This window comes from Silurus meridionalis, chromosome 13 (assembly GCF_014805685.1).
Source record: "Silurus meridionalis isolate SWU-2019-XX chromosome 13, ASM1480568v1, whole genome shotgun sequence".
In the NCBI taxonomy this organism is placed as follows: Eukaryota; Metazoa; Chordata; class Actinopteri; order Siluriformes; family Siluridae; genus Silurus; species Silurus meridionalis.
In genome coordinates this window covers 25,348,730-25,374,154 of record NC_060896.1, presented here as the reverse complement: position 1 = coordinate 25,374,154, position 25,425 = coordinate 25,348,730, and the positions used below count along the sequence as shown (strand labels likewise).

Sequence of the window (25,425 nt, the reverse complement as noted above, 5' to 3'; positions counted from 1 at the left end):
GAAGTCTGACACGGAAGAACATTGTTATATAAATACAGCAGTGTATGCATGTGCACGTGTGTGTGTGTGTGTGTGTGTGTGTGTGTGTGTGTGTGTGTGTGTGTATGTATGTGTGTGTGGTGTCATTTTTTACATATAAAGACAGAAATAACAACAAAATAAATGTCCGACTTGTTACATCTTTAATGTGATCTTATGGTTGGAAGAGGATTCTTATTCTTCTAATTTGTATTATTATACCAAAAAATATATAAGTAACATAAAGTGATAAGTAAAAGCTGAGAAAAATTCTAATTTTAAGTGAATAAAATACTAAAATATAGCCGAAATCAGTAATCATCTGATAAATGTTTAATTCTTATATGTTCCAGATATTTAGTGCATAAAAGAAAATCAGGTTTGATGTATATATATATATATATATATATATATATATATATATATATAAATTATGCAGTAAGCTATACTTAATTAAACTACTATGCAAATATGTTGTAATATTATAATATAATGTAATAATATGTTAATATTGTTATAACTGTGACAGGTGAAAATGTGTTTGATGACACATTGTTAGGCTGTAGTTTCCTCAGAATTACCTCAGACTGGTTCATTATTGTGCTCAGAGCTTTCACACTCATGTGGGCCAAAAAATGTGTTAATTTGTGATGGCTGAAGTTTGAAATGATGCAACAAAATGGTGGAGAAAATTCAAAAATGGCTTCAGCCTTAAATTCAATTGTGATGAATAGAAAAAACAAACAAATTGTATGACTAAGAGAAAAGGCTAGACTATGTGGACCAGAAGACTGGGACACCTGACTTTGAAGTAGTCATGTGTAGTTGTTCCCCAAACTGTACAAAGTTGAAGGTTCACAATTGTATAGGATGTCCTATGATGTAGTAGTACAAAATTTTCACTGTAAACTAAGAGACTCAAACCTGTTCCAGCATGGCAATGCCACTGTGCATTGTGGAGACAACTTCATTAAGATATGCTTTACATGGGTTGGAATTGAAGATCTCCTGGTATAGAGCTTTTTACTACTGAACACCCACGAGGGTATATTTGGGATGAATTGCAACGCTGGACGCACCCCAGGCCTCCTCACATCTCTTACATCAGTACTTGACTTTACTAATGCCCTTGTGGCTAAATGAGAACAAATCTCCACATACTCCAAAATCTAGTTGAACATCTTCCGATAGGACTGAAGGTTAATACAACAGCAAATGCGAACCAAATATTGAATGGGATGTTCAGTAATCACATAAGAATCTTATGATCTGGTGTCAACAAACTTTTGTCCATACATTGCAGCACCAAGCCAAGATAAAGTGTTTGATTAAACCACAAATTGAAAAATCAAATGCTGCCCACAAGTAATAAACCACACTCCAAGATCTAGTAAAACATCTTCCCAGAAGAGTGGAGGTTATAATGACAGCAAAAGAAGAAGAATTTTGGAATGCTATGTTGAAAAATACATACCAATCATATGGTGAGGTGCCCACACACTTTTGTTCAAAAAAGTGTATTTTTCTCTTTAGTGACTTGTGGAATATTCCAGAGGGGTGACTGTCTTCTGTTTAACCTTTGTTCATGTGTTTCATGCAGGAGATGAGAAATAGATTTAAGATTGAAAGGTGCTTTATACTTGTCACATGTATATTTCTGCACATTACAATTCTTTTTTCACATATCCCAGTAATGTTAAAAAGTTAGGGTCAGACATGTTACAGTGCCCTGGCACATAAGGCTAAGGGCCTTGCTCAAGGGTCTCAACAGTGTCAGTTTTGCAGTACCAGGGCTTGAACACCTCAGCAGTAACCCAGAGCCTTAACCAGTAAGCCACCACTTCTCCCATGTCATGCAAAACAATAAAACAATTAAATGATTTGAATTATTATACTGCATTATGTGTTGCTTTAGTGGACCTCATACAAGATTTCTTTGTTATAGATGCACTCCTGGTGAAGAGATGTGATCAAAATCATGGTGAAATCTTTTTTTTTTTTTTTTTTTATAGATTAATCTTAATGGAGCTTCATTTCAACAGAGACACGGACAGAGAATTATATTAATTAATTAACGTGATTGAATTATATCGTTTAGTCTGGATAATCACGAATCACTGGAAGTGAAAGAAAATGCTCAGTGTTTGGAATCTCAATAAGAGCACACTTTATTGACTTACATTAGCGAAGAATTCAGTTGAAAAATATTATTGCACAATTGGAAAACAGTGATGGAATTAAAACATTGCTTGGAAGAGGATTCGGTCTTTCCGAACCCAATGCGGGTAGAAAACACAGGATTTAGAAGGCGAACACATGCATACTCACAAACAAATATGTATATACAAACACACACACACACACACACACACACACACACACACAAATTCACATACATACTTCCCTGCATCTGGTCATGTACGGTCTCTGGACAGACTCTTTGACATTTCAGCGCTTCAGTGCAGAGACACAGATAGTAGCAGAGATGCAGTCGTGTTTCTCTGAGAGACTTCAGAGGACATCTAAAACATGTTTTCACCTTCTGAGAGCTTCTAGCTACATGATAAGTCTCTTTCAAACACACATACACACACACACACACACAGCTTTGACTCCCCATCAAAACTGAAACACATTCCAGCATCATGGATATTAGTAAGGTGAGGTACTGATGGAGAGAGTGAAAAAGAGAAAAAGAGAGAGAGATAAAGTTGCCCTAGAAAGGTCGTCTGTCATTAAGAGGTGTACAGACAAGAGGGCGCTCCCTGTCATTCTACCCCACCCTGACTGAATGAGGGCAGCTAGCGTGTGTATGTGTGTTTGTGTGTTCTTGCTTTCTGTGAAAATGAACGTCTATGTGACTGATCTGATCATTTATGAATATAAATTAAGAACCACCACCCCTCCCCCTCCCTTATAATAATGAATAATGCATTTTCTTGTTCTTGTCAGTTGTTTGCTTGCTAGGCTGTTGTTTGTTTGAGGAATCCTCTTCAGAAGTGCTGATGTGCCATCTGCCTCTAAATAATGCCTCATGTCACATTAGAGACTAGCAGAGACAGAAGGGAAATAGGAAAGAAGGAAGATGGGGAGGCGAAGAGATGAATCGTATGCCTTGTTGTATTAGATAGTAACAGTGTATTGTGCCTGTAAGAATTAGGGCTCTCAGGTGCAGCTTTTCTAACCACTGTGTGTGTGTGTGTGTGTGTGTGTGTGTGTGTGTGTGTGTGTGTGTGTGTGTGTGTGTGTGTTTGTGTGTGTTTGTATGTGTGTGTTTGCGCAAAAGCTTTGAACATTTCCTCTGTACTTTCTATATATTGTACTCTGGAGAGTAGAAGAATCTTCACTTAGATGATGTTGAGATGTAGTTTGGAAATCAAAGGTCTACATAAACACATAATACACCAAAACTCTTGAAACTTACCTCAACCCTTCTTACATTTCTGCCATTTGGCAAATACCCTTATCTTGAACAACAATTACCTCATACACACAGTATGGAGGAGTTAGGGGTTAAGACCTTGCTCAAGTTCCCAACAGTGGCAGAAGGAGATTCAAACTAACAAGTTTTTGATCAGAAGGCCAAAACCTAAACCACTGAGCTACCCTTTCCTGTTGAACACATCTCAGATAAACTATAACTGCAGTCTCCTCACCTCCTCCAACAGCAATGCCTGACCTCACTAATGCTCTTGTAGTAGAATGATCACAAGTCCCCACAGCCCTGACCCAAAACCTATTGGAATGTCGTGCCAAAAGATTAAAGCTTATTATAACAGCAAAAAAAGAACTGAACTGAAATGTTCAACAAATATTATGTTGTCGTGGCTTGTTGTTCAACATCTGGCCATGAAATGTGTTTTCAATTACTAAAATCATGAAAAGAATACTGTGAAAGTTCTCTTTCAAATGGTGCAGAAGAAAAGTAATATTGGGTCAAAAACATTCTTTATATTCAACAAAATTACATAAATATATATATATGTGTGTGTGTGTGTGTGTGTGTGTGTGTGTGTGTGTGTGTGTGTGTGTGTGTGTGTGTGTGTGTGCTCCATCCCTGACTTTGTACATAGTGTACATAATATTACAGGGTTTGACTGTGTGTTTAAAAGCATAAGTAATTCTTGTAAGAAGAAGCGTGAAAGAAAAGAGGAGAATGGGCATATACAGAAACGTGTAGGTTTCTACGTGTATCATCCCTTGTCTCAGTGCATGACCATTATCTTCCCAAGCAGGTGATATAATCAGCAAATGGAGAGAGCACTGTGGGGGGAAAAAAGCATCTCTATCCCTCCCACCGAGCTGATCCACCAGGTCACCGAAAGAGAGAGAGAGAGAGAAAGAGAGAACAGGATATGAGAGAGAAGAGAAACAAAGCGAGATATGGGATAATGTGTTATAGGGGAAGAGATGAACAGATGGAGAGAGATAGAGAGAGGAACAGGGTCAGTGACAGAACGGGGTGGGAAAGTGGTACCACCAGACAGGTGGAATGAGATAGAAAAAAAAAACGCAACGTGTGATCCACATGTGAAATTAGAAAGCAGGGCAGGTAGGAGAAGGTGAGAAAACAGAGTTTGAGAAAGCATGAAAGAGAGAGAGAGAGAGAGAGAGAGAGAGAGAGAGAGAGAGAGAGAGAGAGAAAGAGAGAATAGTAGATTGTAAATTAAAATTAAATACATTTGAATCACGTTTTTTTTTTATTTATGTGTAAATCTATCTAACAACATTTTACTCTAAAATATTTAGAATATTGAAGGCCACATGCTCCATGAAAAGAAGACGATAAAGATTTCTTTTTTTCCCCTCTTTATTTTGATTAATATTAAAAGTTGCACACAAGCACATTATGTCGTGTCCCAGTTAGTTTTGTGTAGTTCTATGATTTGTGTTCATTTTTGTTGGCTTATGTAGTTTCATGGCGCTTAGGGAACCTTGATTTGTATCATTGTACACTGCATATGGCTCAAATATACATTTATACATAATATACATTCTACTTGACTTAAATTGATATTGACTGATGAGGTCAAGTTAAAATTATCATTTAGAATTAAATAAATCCTGTAAATCATTACATCATTGTCCTTAATTTCCACATGTAGTTAATATGGATTCAGATGAACCACTTATTAATAAAAAAAAATTGATTTGCATGTAAGCATTCAATGAAGCCTTATATTATAATCTGAGATATTACATAATAGATAGATAGATAGATAGATAGATAGATAGATAGATAGATAGATAGATAGATAGATAGATAGATAGATAGATAGATAGATAGATAGATAGATAGATAGATAGATAGGATAAGGCATGTGTGTGAAGACAATGTAAGACATGCCACGTTCTTTTTTTTTTTGACAAAAAAGCACAGGTTAAAAAGGAATCAAAACAAATGTCTAAATACTGATTTTTGTTCTGTCAGTCATTTCCAGAGTGTGTGTGAAATTAATGGCAGGATTTAACTGAATGACACATAAGGCAACTGAAGAAGGCATGCTTCTGTTTCTGCAGACCGCCTACACACAAGTACGGGGGACTTCCCCAGAGAAATTTGTTTGTGTGTGTGTGTGTGTGTGTGTGTGTGTGTGTGTGTGTGTGTTTGTGCTCGAAGATGTGCATGTCTGAGCAAGCATCGTGAATATGGCATTGTATGGATGTCTGAGTTTTTTCAGGGGAAACCGAATCACACACAGAAACACACACACACACACACACACACACACACACACACACACACACACACACACACACACAACCAAATGTTGCTATGTTGTCTTTGACATGCTGGTGTGTGAAGAGGACAGCTCTGCTTTGTTGCTTAGAAAAAGCTGCTATCAGTGAGTCATATCAGAAAATTTGAAGCTCAATGGTTAAGGCTCTGGCTTACAAATTTGAAGTTTAAGCCCCACCATTACCAGGCTGCCATTGTTGGGCCCTTGAGCAAGGCCCTTAACCCTCTCTGCTCCAGGGGTGCAACCAATCTGAGCTACAGTTTTGTGTCACAATATCTCTAATTATGTTTGAAATTCTAACCAACAGTCAAATAGTATGTGCACAAAGCTACTACAGAAATGATGAACATTTGCATTTATGGCATTTGGCGGAAGATTTTATGCAGCGCAACTTACAATTAATTTATTGAAACATCTGAATTTATCTGGGAACTGGGATTTGAACTCAGAAGCTGCCATTCCACAGTTTAACATCGTAACCATTGAGTTACCATGTCCAATAGTCAATAAGATTCCAGGATTAAACAATGATCTGCATTTAAAAAAACTAAAAAGATTTGGGATGCATTACTCAAAAAAAAAAATCTGAATTTATTTCAAAGTTTTCAAAGAATTTTACTCCAAAGTGCTGATTTAATATTGCTATAATGTTACTATGATGATTTTTAATATTAAAGAGTTAAACACTGATTGATATCTAATAAATTATCATGAGCCGAAAACCTACTTTTCAAATACTTCAATAAAATTGTTCAAATAAGGCGACGGTTGTTGTGGCAAGTTGAAGTCAGGAGTTTCTTCCATCATTTAATCCTCTCTAAATGTTCTGCTGTTGAACCGATGCTGAACTGATGTTCATGGTAAGTAAATACCACCAAGCGCCATAGGCGGTTCTAGCTTGAATGACGCCCTGAGTGAACCACGCCATGACCCAACATTTCCCCATTGATTAGTTTCAGCTTTGAAAAGCTCCTCTCTGCTTCAGCTAGCGTCACTGGATTTAAATGCATTTCTGCGAGCTCCCTTTCATGTATAAATATCACCATAAAAGCATTTATTGCACAATTAAATACACATCAAACTCTCAGAACCAAGAACTACTGTATACAACTCCTCGGCTAATTGTAGCTATAAGATACATACATCTACTGTATATTCTTATAGTATATGTCTTTTAAATGAGCCTTTTGAACTGCAGATTAGGAGTTTCCCCTTACTGAACTCACAAATATATAAAACTTCCACAAATATATATACATTACAAGTAGAACTGAAATAGCTTTATAATTATACTTTAGATGGGAAGAAAGCTTTAAAAAAAAGACAGATCATTTGGTTTGTAGTGAAGTGACCTTGTATGCATCAATTCTAAAATTTTATCAGTTTATCTGCAAGTTACAGTGATCATTACAGTAAATCTTACATAACATTTAAACAGTCATTCTTGAGATATCATAATAACAAGTATCTTAGGAGGAAACTTTGGCAAAAAAAACAACAACCTGGAAACAAATCCAGCTGTGAGAAAAATACAAGCTTAAAATATAGTCTTTTTATAGGTACAAAATTAATATCTATTCCAAATTTAATGGAATTTCGATGGATCGCTCATTTTTAAAGATCAGATTAAATTCATTCTGTTTTTTTCTTGGTTATTTCTTGTTTATTTTCATCCTGGGTATGAGGTTCATAGCACAAAACAGCCAGTTGCTCAGATTCCAACTTAACAAAGTCATGACAGATGGCTCCCACTTATTTTTTGTCAGAAAGCGTGATTTTGGGATCAGACTCTCTTTAATCAGATGTCTCTCCTAGTGAAAGATAGTAGATAGTGTGTGAGATCCTTTGTATATGTTGTACACCTCTACCACCACCACCACCACCGTCACAAGAGATAAAAGTCGTAAACTGTGAGCAGTGAAGCGATTCTGATATTATGGAAAGTCATATATGTGTTTAATTGGCAGCATTACAGGATGCATCTTTTACATATGGCAGTCTGACACCTAACACACTTTCACTGCTGTGATTATTCTCAGAGTCCATCCTGATTCTTTCCATCTGCATGAAATGGTTCTCAGCTGCTGCTTTGGATGATCTCATATAAACATCAAAAGCACCCATGCTTCAGTGGGTAGCAACTGTACACTTACCTAAACTACCTAAAAACTGTTACCATAATCGTCAAAACTCTCTTGTTCACATCTCAGGCTTTAGGTTTAATCACAATGTGCTCCTAATAAAAAGATCTTCCAACACTCTATTACTGTTTTCAATTTACACTATTTTATTTGTAGATCTAAAATAATAATTTTCGGGTGTGGTGATTCTAACGGTTCTTCCTCATGTCATCTCAGAAAGCTTTTCCTCCAATAAGTCACCTTTGGCTTGTTCATTAGGATTTGAAATCTACATCCAGGTTTGTGTAAAACTGCATTTGTGACAACTGCTTTTGTTGAAAGCACTATGCAGATCTGACTAAGCGGGACACACCAGTAAGTCTTTCCAAGGCCAATCATCGAAAATGTGGCTCATGACAAAATTACATCAATTAGAAACATAAACCAAACTTTTAGGACATTTACAGAAATTTACAAACCCCCATAGCCAAAGCTACTTACAATTTTCTCAGTTATACAACTAAGCATGTGAGGGTTAAGGGTCTTGCTTGAAGGGTCCAGAAGTAAAACCCAGGTGGTGCTGGAAATTGAACTCACAACTTCTAAATTAGAAGACCAATGTCTGCACCACTGAGCTTCCATTTCTCAATCAGTAACCCATTGGCTGATGTTTGCCATTACATTTCGTTTATGTAGTTTGAGTTAATTGTTATTAAATTTACTGAGAGGTAAATTTCCTTTACCAGTGATTTTTGTTACATCAGTTACTGAGTCACAGCCAAAACAAGCTAATGGCCTGAAGACAATGCAAAAATATTAATGCATGCTTTCTCATACATTTACATTTATGGCAAGACACCCTTATCCAGAGCGACTTACATTTTTCTTATTTATAGCAGCAATGGGGTTAAGGGTCTTGCTCAAGGGGCTCATGAGGGGCAGTTTGGTGTGGCTGGGAATTAAACTCACTATTGTACCGAAATCAAAATGGGAAAAAAAATGTCTCATATGAATTTAAAGTTTGCATAGAAAACATAGAAAACATCCACAGACATTACAAGAAAATGTTTAAAATCTGAGTACGAAACATCTATAATTAAAGTGAGAAATGGTTGTGATTTTATTTTATTGTAAAATAAATTCTAAATCGGACTGGTCAGTCTGGATCGCTAATTATACCAGTACATTTATAGACTCAAATTAGACTATAATTAACAACTACAATCACAATGAACAGTTTTACACTCGAGTCTCTATCAGTGAATAGTTGATCACCTCAACAAAAATGCAACGATAATGAATGGGAATTTGGTATCACCAGATGAGGATGAGGTTCCCTTTTGAGTCTGTTTCCTTTCAAGGTTTCATACCATCTCAGGATTTTCCTTGCCCCTGTTGCCACTCTTTGGTTAATAGGCATAAACATAGTGACTGATTTATGAATTTAAAATGTATATTTGCAATCTATTTCTGCAAAGCTGCTTTGCGACAATGTCAACTGTTAAAAGCGCTATAAAAAAATCAAACTTCATTGAAATGAATGAAAATGAGAAAATTGTCATTAAGACAATTTTTTCCAATCATTTTTTTTTCTGCTACAGAGAATGGTGCATGCATGTTTGACCCCAATTTTGCGTAATTACATCTTTAATAACTTTGAATTCTGCTGTTTTTCATTCCCAAAATTGTCACGCATTCTGAAATTACTCGAAACCATATCCTTGTCTTACAAACCATTATCATCCATTAGCATTTAGATTTAAGGTCACCTAAATATAAAAAGGGAGGTCAGCTATAAGTTGTCATTTTCACGCTTATACTGCATATGATATCTGTGTAATTCAACACAAATACAAATACTTGTATTTAATGTAGGTTAATGTCATCTCTGGCTTACTTTTCGTTTGCCCTGAATTAGGCACATGTAGCACACAACATATTCCTTGTCTTACAGTTGATCCTAACATTGGTCTAATATAATATTTAATAACTTCCAGTCTTACAGAAACTGCTTCATCAAACAAGTTTTTTGCCATTTTGCACAAATACGATGCAGTACATGTACAATGGAATTCTTGTCATCCTTGATCACCAGCACCGTTTCAAGTTTAATATACAATATAATATACAGTATGATGCTACAAGCTTGGCACATCCACAAAAAAAATAATAATAATAATCACATGGTCATAAGTATTAACAGACTTTGCTCAATACTTTGTTGAAGCACCGTTAGCACCAATTACAGCCGCAAGTCTTTTTGAGCTATTTTATGGCAGTTTTTCCCATTCTTCTTTGCAGAATCTCTCAAGCTTCATCTGGTTGGATGGGGAGCATAGGTGCACAGCCATTTTCAGATCTCTCCAGAGATGTTCACTCAAGGACATGCACAGAGACGTCCCGTAGCTGCTCCTTGGCTGTTTGTTTAGGGTCATTGTCCTGTTGGAAGATGATTCGTCACCATAGTCTGAGGTCCAGAACGCTCTGGAACAGGTTTTTATCAAGGATGTCTCTGTACATTGGTGCATTCATCTTTCCCTTGATCCTGACCAGTCTCCCAGTTCCTGGCACTGAAAAACATGATGATGCTGCCACCACCATGCTTCACTGTAGGGACAGGATTGGCCAGGTGATGAGTGGTGCCTGGTTTCCTCCAGACATGATGCTTAGCATTTAGGCCAAAGAATTGAATCAGTGTTTCTCATGGTCTGAGAGTCCGTCAGATGCCTTTTTTGCAAACTCCATGTGGGCTGTCATGTGATTTTTACTGAGAAGTGGCTTCCATTTGGCCACTATACTGGCTGATTGATCAAAGATTTCAAACTAACTTCTGTCACATTGTCATTATGGGGTATTGTTTGTAGAATCCTGAGTAAAAAGTTGAATTGAATCCATTTTGGAATTAGGCTGTGACATAACAAAATGTCACTGTGGCACTGTAGCTTTAATTCTATTTTCCACAGTGTTCCTTTATTTCATCTTTTCTAATAAACGTTAGGGTTAAGGATTGTACATGTCAGAACCCTGGCAATGTGGTGCGACGTTTTTCCTTCAAAACTAATCTCAATCTTCATTATTTAAAGGTCCATTGTAGATATTGAAGCGCTGCCTTGTAAGACACTGACTTACGTGACAACATACTGCAGAAATCACACCAGTGGTGGGACGGTGAATAATATGATTCAGCAATGGGAAAAGAGATTAATATGAACCTGAAATGTGTTAGACAATGTATAGATATGTCTACATAGGTGTATGTATTATGATTTGTATGAGTGCATGTAAATAGAATGCGTACACTTTTATTACTTTTTCCTGTCTAATTTCAAAGAACGATCTCAGTGTCTCCATCAGAAGTGTCACATATAAATGACCCGGATTGAGATGTGCAGCAGATTCCACGTATGCTGTTCAGGGGCCGTCGAAAAGTCACAACCTGACATCGGCTTGAAACCCAGGGACCCTGACGAACGCAGTGCGAATGAAGAAACGGTGGATTTTTTTTCCCATCTGTTTCCTCCTCTATATTTAATTTATCGTGCCATTATAAATGAAACAGACATATCTAATATTTACCAGCAGTCCACAAGGGAATGCTCACACATGTCTGGAAGGGAAAGCACAAGCACTCACACATGGGGGGATAAAAAAATTAATAAATAAAAAATCAGCACAAATGTCAAACACACACATGCACACAAACACACACACAAGCACAAACAAACACACTATACTGAAATTCTGTTAAAAATGAAAAAGAGGGTAAGGAAGGTAGAAGGGACAGAACTGTGTCCTCCTGGACATGTTTTGAATTAATATCACAGAGAACAGTAAAAAAAAAGGGGAAAGGACAGACAACACTATCAAAAACAGAAAATTTTCATGCATACACATTGCATTTTTTTCTAATATATTCTTTCGGTTTTTTTTCACCTCATATTGCACATTAGTGGTTTATGCTTATCTATTGTTTTTATTAGCAAGCTTAATTTATCAATCGGTATCTATACCGCCTCTAAAACAAATGTTCATGAACATTTCATGAACATTTCATGAACATTTCATGAACATTTCATGAACATTTAGCTCAGATAAAGGAACTCTTTAAATCCTAAAAATGTAATTTTATATACAGAACTGTTTACGCACAGAAAAGTGTACGTGCTCTGAAAAAACGACTGAAAAACATGAAAGAATCAGTGTGTATCTGTATTGCCATTCGGTGCAATTATAATTATTTTTTAAAAGTGAAATAAAGTAATAAGGTTTCAAACTTAATTAAAAAAAATGTTTTCAATTAAAAAAATATCTTGAAATCTAAATATAAAACAAGTTGCCACTTGTAAATATACCCAATTATTGAAACATAAATAAAACATAAACTGTAAAATGTCAAAACATTTTTTCTTAATTATATTAAATGTAAATTATTACAATCATTATTTATATATATTTTTTATTACCCTTAAAACAGTCAAGCATGACTAATGTTACAATAATTAAATATACATTTCTCAGAATCAAAACCATGTTAATAAACCAGTAGCTAGAATTTGCTTTGCTTTTTATCAGTTATATCAGCTATTGGAATCGATCCCAGTCTAACCTGTGGCAGACTGGGATACAGAGCGTCTCAATCAGCTTGTAGTTCACTAGTCAGGGCACTGATCAGGGGGGCGGCCATTTTAAGAGCTATCTCAATCACAGAATGCTCTGGAATGTTCGCCCTTTAAAAATGCACCACAAAAACCCAAACAGCATCAACCTGATGCCATATTTTCTGTTATTTTATGACATCATAATGTTATATTCTGAGCTTGAAATGTATTGTATCGTTGTTGTAGCTCTCAAATTATAATTTACTTAAAAAATGTGTGAATAGTGCAACATTTATATGACTAGAAAACTTTAATATTTTATATGTTTAGGGTATTTTTTAAGAGCTATCTCTTAAAAAATAAGAGATAGCTAAAAAATAAATACAGTGACTGATGAGAACGTTATAAGGTTTACACTGCCTGTTGAGGCTAATGGTGATGCTTTACAACACATAGTCATCTAACCGGAAAATGCGTTACGAGTCCCAAAGCGTAGTGAGCCACCATCCTTACCAGCACTCAACTCATACTCATTCACATCCTGGGGGGCTAAGGAGCTCATGAAGGCACAGTGTTATTAAAATATAAATGGTTAGTGTTAGTGAAACTCACCTCAACATGATTTTTTTCCCCAATTTAAAAGATTTCATGCCTTCTAGGGAGGCAAAGGAGACTCTTCATTTTATATGAGTTTTTACTTACTCCAGTATATCGAAGCATTTTATTGAAGTAGGTCCAGGGTCTCTTATACACGAGTTAAATGCTGGTGGCTAACCCATATTCAGACACACTGAGATTTTATTCATTAATTTTTGATGTTTTGAATGAATGTTATACTGAAATGATTGGATGCGAGTTCATTTGATTGACATACAGTCAATGGCTGATTAAAAGAAAGACCTTTTTGATTTATAACTAATACTCAGTAAAGTATTTTGAGTAAATGTACTTCGTTACTGTATCTACTCTCTAATTTTACAGAGTATCAAAGATATAAGCAAATTTTACTCTGCATAAAATCACAGTCATGTCACAATATTTGATTTACTTTAGGTTTATTTGTCTATTGAATACTGAATACTGAATATGGTTCTTCTACTTTGTGGCATGATACTGTAATTTTATTGGTTAATTGAAGATACCGATTAGAAAGATTGCTTGACACTAAGGTGATATCAAAGATTTTACAGACTAGTTTTGTAGCAGATGGCAGCACAAGCCTGCACGCACAGTCACAGTGAGCACCGACGTTCATAAATCAGTCTGCCATTCACCTTGACTGTTGATTTCTGTAAAGCTGCTTTGAGACAATGTCTGTTGTGAAAAGCGCTATAGTAATAAACTTAACTTGACTTGACTTGACTTATGCCAAGTCAAGTCAAGCTTATCGCTCAGATTTTCCTTGCCACAGTCACCATCAGCTCGCTCATCAGGGACTCATCAGGGCTCATCATTTTTTATCACCACATTATCTGTATAAATCTGCTTTGAGATAATGTTCATTGTTAAAAGTGCAATACAAATAAAAATTAATCAAAAATTTGACTTGGTGCTATTCTTAACACGTGCATTACTACGTCTGTTCTGACTACGTGCAGACCCTGTCACCAAGCTCTCCTCAAATGTGGGTTTCTCACTTGAACCAACATGATCTCACTTCCGCACCCACCCTACTCGCCAGATTTGGTTCCCGAAGATGAAGATCCGGCTCAAAGGTCACCATTTTAAAATCACTCCAGAGATCCAGCACGAATCGCAAAAGGTGGTTGACACGCTTAGAAATGAAGACTTCCAGGACACATATCAGAAGTGGCAGAAACGCTGGGAGCGCTGTATTGCTGTGCGAAAGGGACTATTCTGAAGGTGATAGTGTGTAAACAGAGCAAGTCTCTGGAAAGTTTTTTTTATATCACCTCGAACTTTGTCTTTATTTTTGACTGACTTGTTTGCTCTTTGGTTAATGCATTGTTGAGGTGCACAGTTTGATTTGTATTTTGGGAAATAAAACCATCACAAATCAACTTTCTTTTTTTTTTTAGCTTTTACATATATGTATCTTGGTGTTGAGGACCAGTTCATCCTTAAGCCTACGTTCAATATGATTCAAATACTGTTCAAATCAGACACTCATAGACTTCCACTAAAGTTATTTTGAAATTGGTCAATTTTAACTTGAAGTAAGTTTTGCTTAAAGGTATCTATACTTTAAATCAATTATAATTGAGTTACTATTTACACTTTTGCTCTGAAAATCTAAATAAGAAGAAAGAAGGAGTAGAAGCCATTCTTTTTAAGATTTTTTTGGTACTTAAGTAACTATTTAGTCTTAATAATATGAGACGTGGTTGCACAGTGGGGAAAATGTTAGACTTCTGATCACATGTGTATTCAAATCCCAACAACATCAAACTACTGGGTCCTTTAAACTGGACTTATTAACTGCTAAGGTGAAAGTCATTTTGGATACGGGTGTCTGCCAAATGCAGTGTATGTAATACTCAAGTATAAATTTGGCAAAATAATTTTTACATTTCAGTGACAAACTAAATAATCGAATATTCGACATTTAAAATGTCTGACATTTTATTTCCATTCGATTTTTTTGTTAAAATGTTACTTCAACAATATCACCATGTGACTCCATACACTCTCCATCAAGCTCATGCGAGTTCCCAACTGCAGCATCTGGGTGGCAAACACACATCAATTTGCTCCACGGCATGCCTCACGTGTGTCCTGATCTCTCTCTCTCTCTCTCTCTCTCTCACTCTTTTCCACACCTCTGCTGCATTATTTCTATCATTTTGCTGCCTATCCCTCCTTTATGTGCTCCCTTTCTCTCCATCCCTCCATCACCTCTCTTTCTCTGTTCCATTAAATAAATTGAGTTGTAATAATCTTCTCTGATGTGCATCCCTGATATTGGTGGATGGACAGCAGCCTTTTATTTTTTATTTTTTTTATTACCCCACTTTCAGTCCATTCTGGACGCTCCATAATCCTGTGCACTCCCTTCAGAAGATTACAATAAAAAAGAAGCAGTGACGGAAAAAAAAAAAGAATGAATTGCACTAAAGAGAACTGCTCCAGGGCATGACGATTTTATTATTATTATTATTTAGACAATATTCAGTGAATGTATAGTAATATTTTCATATAATGGTAGTTGCCAAGCCATTTATATAACAGTTTCTAAATTTATGAGGACACATTATTTACAGTAGGAATATGTTCCTCATATTAACTCATAGTAATTACAAAGAATTATGGGATTGCCTTCTGGGAGAACGCATACACTCTTTAATCTATTTCCTATTATCTAATTGTAATACAGGATATTGTTTACTGCATGTGCATCACAAATTATCAGGGTGTGTCTTACAATACAGTAACAGTAGTACATATCCAGTATGTATTATACTTAGATTTCTATCATATATATATACCCTTTAGATAAGACCCTACAGCAGATAGTAAGGATGCTGAGAAGACCAGGATCTCTCTCCACCCTCCATTATGGATATTTACACAACACGCTGCATTCGCAAAGACACCTCTTGACTTGACTTGACCAGCAAATCCCTCACACACACTCTTCCCTGCCATCTGGGAAAAGGTACTAAAGCATTCGGGCCCTGATGTCCAGACTGTGTTACAGTTTGTTTCCACAAGCCATTCGACTACTCAGTACAAAATGACTAGACACATGCCCACACACACACACACACACACACACACACACACACACACACACACACACACACACACACATCCTGTTTTGCAGTTCAATTTAGTGTTTTCATGTACAGAATGTATTATTATATGGACACTTTATCTGCAATAATACAGATCTTCTGTACTGTGCAGTGTTGCAGTGTTCCTGTGTCTACTATCTCACTGCCTTGTGTTGTTTTTTTACACTAAATGTCGCACACATTCACTTCATGTCATGGTTCGTTGTTTCGTTTCACTGTGTAATGCACTGTATATGGTTGGAATGACAATAGAACATTACTTGGCTTCACTTGACTTGAGATAAAAGAAATACTCTTATGATAAAGAGCTTTCGCAGGACATCTGATGGTTTCCCCTTTTATGAAACACATTATTAATCATCTCTAAATCTGATCCAGGATTCTACCCAAAGCACTTTAGTGTTCCTCTTTGGAGATAAAGATTTGATACTCCAAACAAGAAGTTATAGTCAGTAGTTTTTAGTCTTGATGTCGTACAGATGGTACTCAAGAGCACAAATACTGCCCACAGCAATACTGCATATTTCATATACAGTATACTCATGTATTTTTTTCATTCTCAGGTTTTCCAAAAGTTTTTTAAAAGGGCTCTATTTAGAAAGGAGACACTGTTGGAGATTTCTAAACTACAACTCTGATCATGTCTTTGCACCTAAATGTAAAGCAGAGGCCACTTTATCTGTGAAATAAATCCCATGGATGATGATGATCATGATGATGGTGATGAGTATAATCACAATCACTTTATAAAAAAGAGAAGAGACTGCATAATAATGCAGTCCAAATATTTAGTCTTCAAATGTATTTTTAATGAGTTCAATTATTTTGTGCTTTTTTTCCACACTTTCTATTTCTACATATACATTAACAAACAAAACAAAACAGTATTTTTGGTTCACAGATTAAAATTTTATGTTTAAACCCTTTTAAACTAAACTTTTTATAATCATTAATTCTTTTCAGGTTTAAGGTGTCTTACGGTGCCTTTATTGTTACCTTATGACTGCAACTAGGAAAGATCAACAAAATAAAGCCTTTTTTTTATTGGGGTTCTAAAATACGCCAAATACCTTATTTCCTAAGAATGTACATTTCCTGTAGAGAAATTAGGGCATTTGTTTTATGCATAGTTACCAAATAACATCAGTCATCGATTTAATGCAAATATAAGTGCATACATTAAGGCGTTACTGCTTTTCATTGTTTTCACGTCTCATTTTTCCGACACTTCAGCCATCGGCATGAGCGCAGGTCCGACAGACACAAACAAATCAATAGCGTAATGTAGCCAACAATCAACTGTAATCAAAACGCAGTGAGAGGATCAGAAGCTGCTATTTGATCTACAGGCAAGTATGTGTGTGTGTGTGTGTGTGTGTGTGTGTGTGTGTGTGTGTGTGTGTGTGTGTGTGTGGTTAGTAGACCGCACTCAAAAATCAAAGTACTACAAGAGCCAAGATCTGTGACAGAGAGACATAAACCGCTCATTAAAGACAAATATACAGAAAATCACATAAAGAGTTTGCTGTTGTTCATGTTCCTATTGGCCATGGACACGAACAGGTTCCTGAACTATATCAGCATTTATTTTGTTTTTCTTTCTAACACAGTGTGATCCTGCACATGAAGTACTTGATGATGATCTGCTGATTATAATTATGGGTGTTAAATTGGGAACACAGGAACCTCTGCAGGGCACAAGAGTGAAATTTGAGAGTAAACTCGTACAGAAGATCAGACTGTACAGTGGAAATGCATTTTTATTTCATGTTTTTATAGCACAAAGGAATTTTATAGAAATGTACATTTTCAAGATTTCGTCATTTAACAGATGCCCTTATTCAGAGTGATGTACCATCCTTGGTATTAAAACTATATGACAATATGATTTAAAAAAATGCAAAACTTCAATTTGTGAAAATGCTTATAAGAAACCCATTGATTTTCTAACTCTATCTAACTCCATTTATTGGAACACAAAAAAGTATTGACATACAGTGCACAACAGCTATACCACAAACTAAATAGACTTTAGTTTATTTATATTTATCCAGATTTAGGCACATTGTTTGCAAAAATGACCAGAAGTCCATCAAGTGTATTATGTTGGAGAAGTTGTAGATCAATGGTTAAGGCTCTAGGTTACTTGTTTGAAGGTTTAAGCCTCAGCACTGCCAAGCCACCACTGTTAAGCCCTTGAGTTAGGCCTTTAACACTCTCTGTTCCAGAGGTGATGCAAAGTGGCTGAGCCTTCCATCTGATTTGAGAATCCTAACAAGCTGGGATATGCACTGTTCTGTAATGTATATGTGGCGGGTAAAAGCCTCTTTATGTTTTAACTCTTACTACTTTTAGTGTAGATCAAATACTCAAATGGTCAAAACCTTTATGGGAACACTATATTCCTTTCTTTCATCGTTGCAGGCGAAATTTCCCTGCAGGATGTTGGATGCTGAAATATTTGTAGTTTCTTATCTGATACAAAATTCAACACTGTAAAGAAATCACAGGCTTATATACAGTATCAGTTCGTTCAACTGATGTAAAAGAGTAAAGATCCGATGTATGTAAAAAAGCCAAAAAACACTTTTGTGGAGCGAATGAAAAAAAAAACAAAAAAAAAACAAATGTGCAACCTGTATTCTAAATCTGTTCTACTTTGCTTTAATGTATTCAGCTGGTGCTGAGAAAAAAATGGGTAGAAAAATAAACCTGGGAAGAGATGACTTCTATCTTTTTGTTCCTTTGCTTTCTCTTTCTATTTTTTTTTTTATGCAGAGGTAAGGCTCTTTGGGGAGCGGTCTGGTTATGAGAGATGAATAAAAGCATGGTAAAAAAAAAGAGCAGTTTCTGAAAGAGAGAGAGAGAGAGAGAGAGAGAGAGAGAGAGAGAGAGAGAGAGAGAATAAAGCAAATAAAGAAGATTTACTTTAGCCAGTAACATTAGATTTGATTGGCAGACAAAGAAGGCCAGACGAACCGTCTCTATAACCAGACTTTGGGATTTCTTGAGGGACAGAAAAAAAAAGTCTAAATGCTTTAATTTTACTTAAAGCTCTAATGTCAAACCCCACGCTTGAGGAATAAAATGGACCGCAGGAAGTGCACCAGAGAAAATAAATGCTGTATGTGAGACTCAAAATGAGACACAAACCGAGTATCTAATTATCTAATCATTTAGTCAGCAGTAGCTCTATGTTCTCCTTGCTCCAGTTGATTTCTGTGATTTCTGCACACGCTTAGCAAAAACGATTTGTTTACCACTTTTCCCATCACCTCATTTCCAGTGAATGGAAAAATTTTGCAAGTACATTTTTAGTCTTGCACACCCCTCAGCAAATGCAAGTTCCTTTGATTTTTGCTTTGTTTAATGATGTGCATTGGGAAATAAAGCAAACCAGGTAGAAAAGAACTAAAAATGATTCAATGTTACTCATATTTCAAATCAGGAAATGCAGTTATAGTTGTATAGTAATCCTTGTCCTGGGGTGTTAACCTTTTTTCAAGATGTAACACACACATTTTGAGAGAACACACACATTTCGAGAAGGCAGGCTAATCAACTGATTGTGTGAATGATGTGCATTAGTAAAAGAAAAATGCCAAAATTAGCCGGGCTACCGGTCACTGTTCTGGAGGAACATGTTTCTCAAGAGAATTTCAGTAAAGTAGTACCCATACAAATGAAGTCACAAGCTACAAGAGCCAGATTCTTTCTTCAGATCAACCTCTCTGACTGAAAATACTGTAGGTAGCCTATCACGTAGCTTGGAGCTAGCAGGAAATGTCTATTATGCAAACAGAACAATATGTTAATCAAGTCATTTGTGTCTCATGAGGATGTAGTAAGGAGCCAAATATTCTCAAATCATGCCTACTCCTTTTTGTGCTTATCTGAAAGAAGTTTAGCCAAAGTTCTCTATTTACCAGTAATGTTTCTAACATGCTTACTGTTTAAATTCCATTCCAGTTAAGGAAAATCAACAAAACATACACTTAATGATATTTTTCGATTTTTGTGACTAATAATGCAGATGCTAGCAAAGGTCAATTTCTCAGCTAATCACAAAGCTAGCTTAAGACGAGTTAAACTTGATTACTTTTGAGATGAGAACGCACAGTAAATGCTTTGCAAGCAGATGGCTGTGGCAATGAATAATGCTTCTAAACCCCTTCCTCGAAAACAACTGTTTACAACAGGGAACAAATTCGTGTTTCTCTTTTACAAGCGATTGAACAGCTGTGTCTGTACTTGTTGAACATCCAATTTCACATTTAGTTCCCATTTGCAATAATAATAACCTCCACTCTTCTGGGAAGTTGTTCCACCAGATTTTGGAGTGTGTGGAGATTTGTGATATTTAGCCACAAAGGTGTTAATAAACTCAAGTAATAATGAGTTTGGCAGTTCACAAAATGTGAATCATTATAAAACAACAGAATTGTTGTTCCTGACTATACAGCATGTTCATTAGTCTGTTTTATCACATAAATGCAAACACTTAAAACACTTTATCTGTACAGACAACTGGATTGACATGGCTGCTTTAATAGCCCAACCAAATTTAGAGCCTATCCCAGAAACACTACAGATAAAGTAGGAAAAGCAGTTCATACACAAAGTCACCATATTCATCAGAATTTTAGGTAGAAAAGTCCACATACAAGTAAGTCTTGGGAACCAAGAAAGCTGGATATCAGGATCAATCCTCAAATTCTGGAAGTGGGAGTCTGAATCCCAACCTGCTGTGACCCTGCTTTAATGATTCAATCCAAAATACACTATTTGGGCAAAAGCATGTGGACACCTAAAAGTTCCAGACATATATGGCTCTTGCCCAAACTGTTACCACAAATTTGGAGGCACACAATTGGATGCGATAGGACGTGGTTTTAAGCGAAATTCTTACCTTGACTTGAACTGGGAGAGCCAAACTGTAGAAGTGTGTCCCGCTATAGATCTTTGAATTCAATCATATCAAACATCTTTAAGATGAATTGGAACAGTGAATGCACCCCAGGCCTCTTACACCTCTTAGACGTTTCTAACACCCTTGTGGATGAATGACCAAAAATCTCCAAACCACACTTTGAAACTAGTGGAACATCTTCCCAGAAGAGTAGGGGTAATTATAATCAGCAAATGAGAAGTAAATGTGGAATGGGATGTTCAACAAGTACGTAAGAATCTTATGATCAGGTGTCCACAAATGTTTATCCATACAGTGTCGCACCAAGCCGAGATAACCAGATGAAGTGTTTGATTGAATTACAAATTGTACATTATTTTGGGCTGCCCATAAGAACATTAAAATATCTGGAGTTGTCATTCTGTGCCCCAAAAAATGACCTTTTGCTTCAGTGCATCAACAGATGCATGGCAACTAGAAAGGGGCCTTAAACCAACTTAAAATATGTTATCTTTTAAAATGTTTATTTGTAATATACAGTACATGTCACCTAACTGCACAATAGCTGTGTTAGTATCATGTCCATAAATGGTTAACTGGGTCACTGTTCTACCTGTCAAAATTAGTTTGCATTTTTAATTACATTTTATTGGCTACCAGCTGCTGTGGTGGGAAAGAGGATTAGCTGAATGGAATTGTCAATTGTTCCTTTTTTTGTTTTGTTAAAGCTGCTAGCCCCCTAACTGCACTCTGAGCCTGGGGATGTCGACCTGACACCTGATGAAGTGCTGTTGCCAAGTCTGCTTTTATAAGGTAAGATTTCATTTCCGCCCCTTATTACTAGCAGGCTATTTAAACGATTTTCACCAGAAATTAAAGGTATTTTATTTCCTGCCACTGCTAACGTTATTATTATGGCAAGATTGTCCGGCAGTAGATCTTAACTTAAATAATTAAACAAGTTTGAAATTACATTCTGAATGCCACCACAGCTTCTACTCTCAGAACAAGAAAGTCACATCGCCCATCGATCTTATCAGTTTAATTTTACAGATCGCTCTGTGGTTTTATTTAACATATTATATTTTCTCATCCGCCCCAAAATGAATTCCTGGCCATACCACTATATGTACCAGCAGTAGATATGAAACGTGTTTGAATAGTTGGCTAGGGCCCCTGATGAAACAAAAATGAAATCACTGGTCTACAAATGAACAGTTTTAGCTGCACTGCTGGAAACATGCCTATAGTTTGGATTATGAGGCCATTTCTAATCCCTCTTTTACACCAGAAGATTTCCTACTCCGATGTTTATATTACACATCGCTGGAAATGGTACAATATTGCTGCATCCCTCTAGTCGTTTTTTCTTTGCACCTGCAAAAATGTGACATGAGACAAGATGAACTGCTTCAAAGCATGACACTTGCTCTCTCTGGTATTTAGCTTTTCTAATAAAGCCTGTCATTTATTGTGCAAACTCCAACCATATGTAACTTTGGGGATTTTCTAATTAGGATTTGGGGATTTTTTTTCTAAAACCTGCCCATGGATAATATATGGTGGCTACTGTATATCCTTAATCTTATATTCATTGCTGATCCATTAATCATAAGTTACTCAAAAAACCTATAAAAAGAGAAAAACGGTTGGAAAATGGGTACATTAAAGGCCAGAAAATTTTGTATCAACATCCTCGTCATCCGAAACGTTCCCCGAGGTACGATCCACAAACCCAATTACTCTTATTACCACCTCATATGAAGTACCAGTGTGTACTATTCATGCGGCACAGCTCATTAGAGCGGCATTGTGGCTGAGAAAACGCTCTTCGCTACACAGATGATAGGTTCTGCAGCTTCATGACCCGTGCCTCAACTAAATGACTAAATTACAGTGATGCAGATAATTCAACACACGCGGACAGGGTGAGAGGCGAAGATTTTAATTGCAGCTTTTCTAATGACTGAGTCAATGATTCTAAGAGCCCAGTAAAAAAAAGCAGAGCTGACTTTCATGTGCATCCACACTGATTGCCAATCCAAACAGGCATCTTAAAAATGTTCACGCTGATTTATGTGTGAAAGTAATGATTCGCATGTCACGTGGCCAAACATGACAGAGAAAATGACAAATCGCTGTCAAGTCAAGTCAAGTTTATTTCTATAGCGCTTTTCACAACAGACATTGTCTCAGAGCAGCTTTACAGAAATCAACAGTTAAGGTGAGTGATGTGTGTTTATCCCTGATGAGCAGCCATGGCGACTGTGGCAAGGAAAAACTTCCTTAGATGTTATGAGGAAGAAACCTTGAGAGGAACCAGACTCAAAAGGGGAACCCATCCTCATTTGGGTGACATCAAGAGTGTGATTATAAATCCTTAAGCATTACCGAACACTGGAAAGTGAGAACTAACATGAGCACTTGAATGTAAGATTATAAGTAATGTTCTTTCTACAGTCTTATACAGTCATTGTGGTTATAAAACTAGGAGCTACTGAGCAATTCATGAAATAGCTACCATTTGCGATCATCACAGATCCAACACCAGCTTCTCCATGCCAGATCCTTTAAACACTCCAGGAGGTCCTGTGTCAAAACTTCACACATGAAGTAGGATCCAATTGGCACTGGCAGTACTGCATACTTGCACTTAAACATGAATGTAATGGAGAAACACTAAAACTAAAGCAAACACTGTATATATAATCATTATATAAACCAATTGTTTGGTGAAAGTTGTGCCAGATTAAATATGCTATCATAGCTAAGATTTACTGTATTTTAAAGGTAATAGGTTCATCAGTACATTAATTTTTTGACATTCACATCAGATTGTTAGCTCTTAAAAAGACAAAATATACAGAATAATATGAAGAAAAGAGGTTAGGGCTGATTTCATTCTAGCCCAGACTGCAGCCTGTCTGTGACAGTTGTCTCAGGTGATGAAGTGATACTTCCCCCTAGATTTATGATCCATTTGGGCTGGTATTTTTTCAGACACATCCATAAAACATCACCAGCGGTAACTGAGAAGCATGTACTGTACAAGGAGGATTATTTGCTCTATCATGCTTTTTTTCCTTTAAAATGACTTTGAAGGAGAGACCAAAAGTAAAAACATGTCCGAATATAAATATAAATTACACAACGGGACAGCCGACAGATTACACATTTTCTGTTTACGATATTTAAGATAAGATACAAACACGGCAAACAAATAATAAAAACGACTGTGATATGTCTTCTTGTAATAATGTAACTATATTTGTGATATATTAATAATAATTTGCCCTACATTACCATGCCACTATTGAGACCTGCTGATACAATATTACCCAGTACTAATGTATTTAATGTTGAGCTACTGACAATTTTTGTTAACCCTCTCATCTAAGATCATGACCCTTTCTACCTCTTAATTCCTAAAATGCTGGAGGCTGCTGCATTGTCCTTTTCTGCCATTTTGTAGCTCCCATAGTTTGACCTTGATACATGAGGTGGTAATTACTGAGGAATATGTACGAAGAACAAAGAGACTATTTCATAATATACCCTGGACATTCAGTGAATTATCTACTAGATGCCATCAGTAGCATTATTTGTAAAAGACATGCAAATGATTTAAAGTCAAGAGAAGATAGACTGGCTTTCTGTTCACAATTTAATGCTAATCAGGTAAGATCTGTCCTGAAACTCGAGGCTGATAAGAAACAACTCCCAAGTTTCTAGTGCTCAAGGTGGTTATACTCTAGAGCGAATTTCTCTTTAAAAGGCACCAAAAGAAGTGTAAATCTACACATTCACACTATAATCTGCAAATGTAAACCCGAATTTATAGTTTATGAAGAATTTGCATTAAACAAATGATTAGATGTACAGTAAATAATGTAAAACACTGTCCAACAGTATGCAATAACAATATGATCCTATACATCACACACCCAGATACACATTCATCTCTACAGTAATGGGTTCCCCACTCGCAGACCTACACCCAAGCATCTGGCCACTGTCATACCTAATGTATGGAGTCAATGTCATCCTCAAGGACACAACTTCATTATTACATAGTGAGAGTGAGCAGATGCGATGCAAAAGCCCAACTGTTAATGTCACCTCTAATGTCTTAGATAGACTCGCTTTAGCCCGATAAGTGCATTATCAGTACCACAATTAGAAAAAGGTGAGATAATAATAATAATAATTATAATAATGATAATAAACACTTCTTTAAAAATGAAAAAGTTCCCTCAGCACAAATGTAAAACCTTTCCCACCGAG

At 36.3% G+C, this 25,425-nt stretch overlaps 1 protein-coding gene across 1 annotated transcript in view; it reads right to left on the bottom strand.

Annotated features, from left to right (window-relative positions):
* hcn4 (hyperpolarization activated cyclic nucleotide-gated potassium channel 4) overlaps nucleotides 1-25,425 on the bottom strand; it is a 105,331-nt gene that overhangs the window by 78,168 nt on the left and 1,738 nt on the right. The window lies entirely within an intron of this gene.